Source organism: Oryctolagus cuniculus, chromosome 2, assembly GCF_964237555.1.
Source record: "Oryctolagus cuniculus chromosome 2, mOryCun1.1, whole genome shotgun sequence".
Classification (NCBI taxonomy): domain Eukaryota; kingdom Metazoa; phylum Chordata; class Mammalia; order Lagomorpha; family Leporidae; genus Oryctolagus; species Oryctolagus cuniculus.
Genome location: NC_091433.1, coordinates 95816242 through 95821880, shown reverse-complemented (window position 1 = coordinate 95821880; position 5639 = coordinate 95816242). Strand labels below are relative to the sequence as shown.

The 5639-nt window shown below is 49.6% G+C and overlaps 1 long non-coding RNA gene across 1 annotated transcript; it reads right to left on the bottom strand.

The window, feature by feature from the left end:
- Positions 1-583: 583 nt before the first annotated feature.
- Positions 584-1194, bottom strand: LOC138848700 (uncharacterized). Its single transcript, XR_011386800.1, has 2 exons — positions 1102-1194; positions 584-649 (listed from the first exon to the last, which is right to left on the bottom strand). It is a non-coding gene; the product is annotated as an uncharacterized lncRNA (long non-coding RNA).
- Positions 1195-5639: the final 4445 nt, after the last annotated feature.

Below are 5639 nucleotides of genomic sequence, written 5' to 3'. Positions count from 1 at the left end.
CTGCCTAGGCTATGGAAGTCTTTTGGATCCAAAATCCTTCAGGAAGTGGCAAGCATTTCTGGGGCTCAAGCTAGAAATAGGGCCTTCAGAGTAGAAAGATGGGACTGAGAGGAACATTCCCAATGGGGCCCATGGATGTCCACTGAGCTAGCCTGGACACAAGCCCTGGAAATCTGGTGGAAGGCTGAAGGTCTAAAGAGACCAAGACAGCCTGTCCAAAGAAGGTGGAATATGGTTGGACATCACTTATACAAGCGTTCGAGCTTGGTTTTTGGACACTTTTATGCATTTTGTGTATCAGCAAAGGCAGACTTGCAATGGCAAAGTTGGGAGAGAGTAGCAAGAGAAACCTAATCCTTTCTGTGCAGGAGGGGAGGGTAGGGTTCAGTGGTGCTAAGACCCTGGGGTATCTTCTTATGCCTGTTCTGTCTCCCAGTTACAGAGTCCTCACCCTGGCTCCTCAGGACACATGCTCCCCTCACACTGGTTCTTCAGGTCAAGGTGATCTTGATTTGGGAATGTTTTAACTGATGGAAAAGCACAGAATGAAGTTAAAACAGCACACAATGAAAGATACAAGCAATTCTGATCCGAATGTTTCAGCTTCTTTTTACTAAGGTCAGTCCACTTGTAAAGAGGTTAACAAGCCCTGTGGGAAAAGAGAATTGAAGTTAGAGAACACACACTGAGTGGGACGGCTGAGCCACTCAGAAATTAGCTGACTTCACAGAGGGAGATAAGTCTTAAGAGAGACTCCAAACAGCCCCTACAACAGCAGCCCACCATAGGGCTGAGCTCCTTGTGGAAGTCCAGCAAAAACTCATGCCTTGATGACTATTTCATGCATATTTCACATCATTCAGCCCTTAATTATTAAAATCCAAAGCTGAAGGTAAAAATCAAAGCTAAAGACAAAAGAGATCCAAAAAGAGTTTGATACACATAGTAGCAGCTTCACCAATGGCAAGAAGTTACCATTGAATACTGTCACCTGGCTAGGATTTTTCCCAAGGGACATTCTTCCACCAGGTCCCACAAACATTTTCCTCAGAGACAGATGTCCCAGACTTCCTCAGCATCTCTGTTCATCCCAGGACTCACCAACAACATCTCACTGCTCAGCACATGCTCTTCCTCTTGGTGACTTTCTTTAATGCAGGTGGGATTTCTTGGTGATGCCATACTGTTCTAGAACACAAAGAGGCAAAGTCAAGAGAGTTGTTCTTGGAGGTAGAAGCTGAGATTGAGGGACTATTAGAAAGGGCTGATTTGTTCTCTACAGCTATTACTGTAGGAATTATGAACTATTTAAAAACTAAGAGGTAGACACACATGTGCACACATACACACACACACACACATCCCATCCACTGGTCAATCCCCACATGCCCACAACAGCTGGCAGCTGTTAGTACAAGGAGCCAGAACTCAGTTCAGGTCTCTCATGTGGGTGGCAGGAACCCAACAACTTGAGACTTTGTTGTTGCCTCTCACGATCCATATTAGCAGGAAGCTGAATGAGGAGCCTGAACCAGGAATCAGACCCAGATAGTCCAGTATGGGACATGTGCATCCTAACAGGTAGCTTAACTGCAAACCCAAATGCCTGTCCCTGTACCCTATTTTAATTGTCAGTCCAAGTCAACTGCGATTTGTTATGAGGCTTTCAGTTAATTCCCAAAATGGGATTTTTTCTCAATTGAGGGAAACCAGGTAATTGGAGTCAATGAGAACAGAATCCAAATACAGGTAAGAGATAGCTAGACACAAGTGAATTGAGAAAGACTGTGAATGTAGTAGAAGCCCAAGAGAATTCGATAATCTTAATGTTGACCAGCTAGATATTAACCAATGTTACTGTGGGCAAAGATTGATCGTTACTCCTGGTCTTTTCTTTCATCTGAAAAGTGACAGCTGGAAAGAGATGTAACTTAACTCTTTAACATCTGTAAAATATTTCTTCATGGACCGGGTGTTTAATGACCATTCTCAATATGTATTCCACAAAAAAGGGGGGGAGTTGTGAAATCAGTTTGGGAAAGTGGTTTGGAGCAGATGAAATGGATTGCTTTCCTGCCAGACCAAGAGTGTTGAACATGCTAACATGCTGAGTAATTACCAAAATGGCTCCGGGCTGCACACTTCTTTGAGTACTGCTCAGAAACTGGTGTCACTTAGCAACTTTGAGAAATGTGTCAGGTTCTCATGCAAGGGTACGTCAAAGTATTAGTGGGAAATGGAATTAGGAGATAAGTTTATTTTGGGGCCAAGAAATTTTGAAATCCATGCATACATGGTGGTCTTCAAAAAGCTCATGGGAAAGGAATATTATGAAAAAGCTGTGTCTGGGTTTTTACTTATTTTTAAAGCATTCCCAGAACATGAACAAGTTAGGGAGAAGGTCTGTTGGGCTTGGACACTGCCAATGCACACTAGGATGCCCAAGATTTTATCCTAAAAACATGCCAAGAAAGGTCAGCTGAACCAGATCTCTAATGAGCTGATGGAGGAAGGCTCCCAGTTCACTGCCAAGACGAACATTTTCTTTATTTATTGGTGGTTCTTTCAACACAAAGAAGGGCTCCCCATGTCCTGCTGTCACACAAGAGCAGCCTCATCTGCAGCCAACAGCAGAGCCCATAGGCCACTGGAACCCCCATTGCTCCAGGACTTCTTCCAAGAATGTGGGGTCTCACTTTTCAGGAGACTCAGACTTTGCAACCCTAAGGAAGAGTCAAGTTCTTGCCAAAATACTGACCCACGCTGAGGGTACAATTTAGAGTTTGATGACCCAATAAGCACATTATTTTCTACCAAGCTGTACAGGTTTTAGTTATACATTTAAAGATAATCCAGTTTTAGGTTTAAGCTCCAGAAAAGCCAGGGGCTTATTTCTTCTGTGAGAGAGCATGTGACTTTACTGTCTTCCACACATATTAAAAACACCCTACCATTGTAGCAGCCAGGTCCCGAGAACAGCAAGAGATCCAGCAAATATGGCTCCAGCAGGGCACTTGACCTTGTACCGCTCATCAAATTGTAGCTGCAGAACCTGTGTTTCATGTGCAAGGGAAGTTTGGTTCCATAACTTCCACTTGTAGAGGTAGAAACAAAATCTAAACATGACAAAAAGCTATTAATCACATTATTTTGGACGTGTTTGATCTTTAAATCCCAAGCCCAGCCTCAGAGACGGCAACTGAGTTGGAAGTAAGTGACCTGCCAGAGCTTTAACTGTGACAGTTAGAGTTGGGGGGGGGGCAGTGCTGTCATGGAGCAAGTTAACACGGTGCCTGCAGTGCCCGCATCTCATGTGGACTGGGTTGGAGTCCCGGCTGCTGCACTTCCGGTCCATCTCGCTGCTAATGAGCTTGAGAAAGCAATGGAGGATGGCCCAACTGTTTGGGCCCCTGCAGTCATGTGAAAGACCGGGATGAAGCTCCTGGCTTCTGGCTTCCCATCGGCCCAGCTATGGCTGCTGGGCACTGGGGTGTGGAGGAGCTCCCTTTCCACCCGCCGAACACCCAGGGAGTGAAAAACACCGAGCACACCTGCAGGCTGGGAAAGCGGCAAGAAGAGGGGCTGGGGCACCGACTCCTCCCGCATCCAGGGCGTCCCCTACAGCACCGCCAGCCTCACCCTCCTACATCTTCCGGAACGCGGGAGGGCAGAATGCCCATGGGCTGGCCGCCAGGGACCCCAAGTTCTCCGCCTACCGGCCCCACAGCACCTGGTAGCCCGCGTCCCCTGCGCCTTGCAGAGCGAGGTGTGTGGCCTCTCTGCAGCGCTGCTCTGCCCGCCTGCGCGGGAGTCCCCGACGCCTCCCGCGCACACGGCCCGGGAGAGGACAAGGGGACAAGGCACCGGGGACCCCGCGCTTGGTGCCGGCGCCCAGGATGGAGCTGCGCTCTCCTGAGCAAAGCGCGGGCTGCGTGGAGCCCAGGGACGCGCTTTGTTCCCTGCCGGGGTGCGGACATGGGGTAGGGGTAGGGATCATTGATGTCTCGGGCTCTCGGTGAAGACCTGCAGGGCAAGGGGCTCTGGCTGCTCTGGACAGCTCCTCAGCTCCTTAGCGGGGAGTAGTGGCTGGACCCTGAGGCCCCTGCCGCGATGGAGCGCACTCAGCCGAGGTGCAGCCATCCCGAGACCCGGCTCTTGTCACACTCAGGGACGAGGAAGGGTGATCAGCGACCCTGGATGTACTCCCTGCATATCTTAGAAGACAGATTCTGCGCTCCCAGGTGTGGGCGGGAGCGGAGGTTCTGTGTCCATCAGAGACCTAAGGCTTCCAGGCCTTCTTTGAGGGTCCTCCGGCCGCTTTGAAAAGCAAGGGCTTGGTGACTCCACAGCCAGGGCAGCACCGTGACTGCGGGGCTCCCGGCTTCCAGGGGCACTCAGGCATAGTGAGGGCATCACTGACCCTGAGTTTAGGGGAGCAGCGCTGGAGACGTCAGCCCTCAGGTTGGTGAGCCACAGACCAGCAATGCAAAGCAACCCCCGCAAAAGGCCTGAAGAAGGTCATTGTTACTGCAGTCTGTAGGAGGCGCTTCAGCGAGCCACAGCACAGGCACTGTGACCTTGAACTTGATGGAACAACTCAACCAGAGCTAGCAGGATGCCCACAGGGCCACCACCTGACAGCGTCGGAAGAGCTTAGAGGACACCAGTCCAAAGCCACTGTTTAGGGGAGAGAGAAAGAGAGAGAGAGAGAGAGAGAGAGAGAGAGAGAGAGAGAGAGAGTTAGAAGGCAGCAGGTTCTTGCTTCTGGTTGAACGGCAAGAGATGACTGACAAATCTCTTGGGAACGATGGAGATGGGAAACCACTATTTTGCAAACATCATTAGTAATGATTATCTCAAACAAGACACATCAATGTGTAAATCTGGGAGAAAACTTGGCATATACGTGCATGTTAACAAGATAAACCACTACAGATTGCTTACTCATTGCAAGGGAGAAAAACAGAACCATCATGCTAGAGAAATCAGATGATCAACATTAACATTCCCAGGGGAGGACAGAGATTTCCCCAGCGCCTCCAGTGGGATACCCTGAGGAAAACACTCCTTGATGAGCTTGAGTGAGAAGGCCTGTGCTGAATCACACAGAATCAAACAACATCCAACTGTAAAGATGGCAGGGGAGCTGTATTCTCAAAGAATGTGTATGCGCTAGCAGACTAAGAAAGGCTGTATGGGGCCGGCGCTGTGGCACAGTGGGTTAAAGCCCTGGCCTGAAGCACTGGCATCCCATAGAGGCACCAGTTCTATTTTTTTATTATTTTTTTTATTTTTGACAGGCAGAGTGGACAGTGAGAGAGAGAGAGAGAGACAGAGAGAAAGGTCTTCCTTTTGCCATTGGTTCACCCTCCAATGGCTGCATCGTGCTGATCTGAAGCCAGGAGCCAGGTGCTTTGCCTGGTCTCCCATGTGGGTGCAGGGCCCAAGCACTTGGGCCATCCTCCACTGCACTCCCGGGCCATAGCAGAGAGCTGGCCTGGAAGAGAGGCAACCGGGACAGAATCTGGCACCCTGACCGGGACTAGAACCCGGTGTGCTGGTGCCGCAAGGCAGAGATTAGCCTATTGAGCCACGGCGCCAGCTGAGGCACCAGTTCTAAGTCCCAGCTGCTCCTCTTC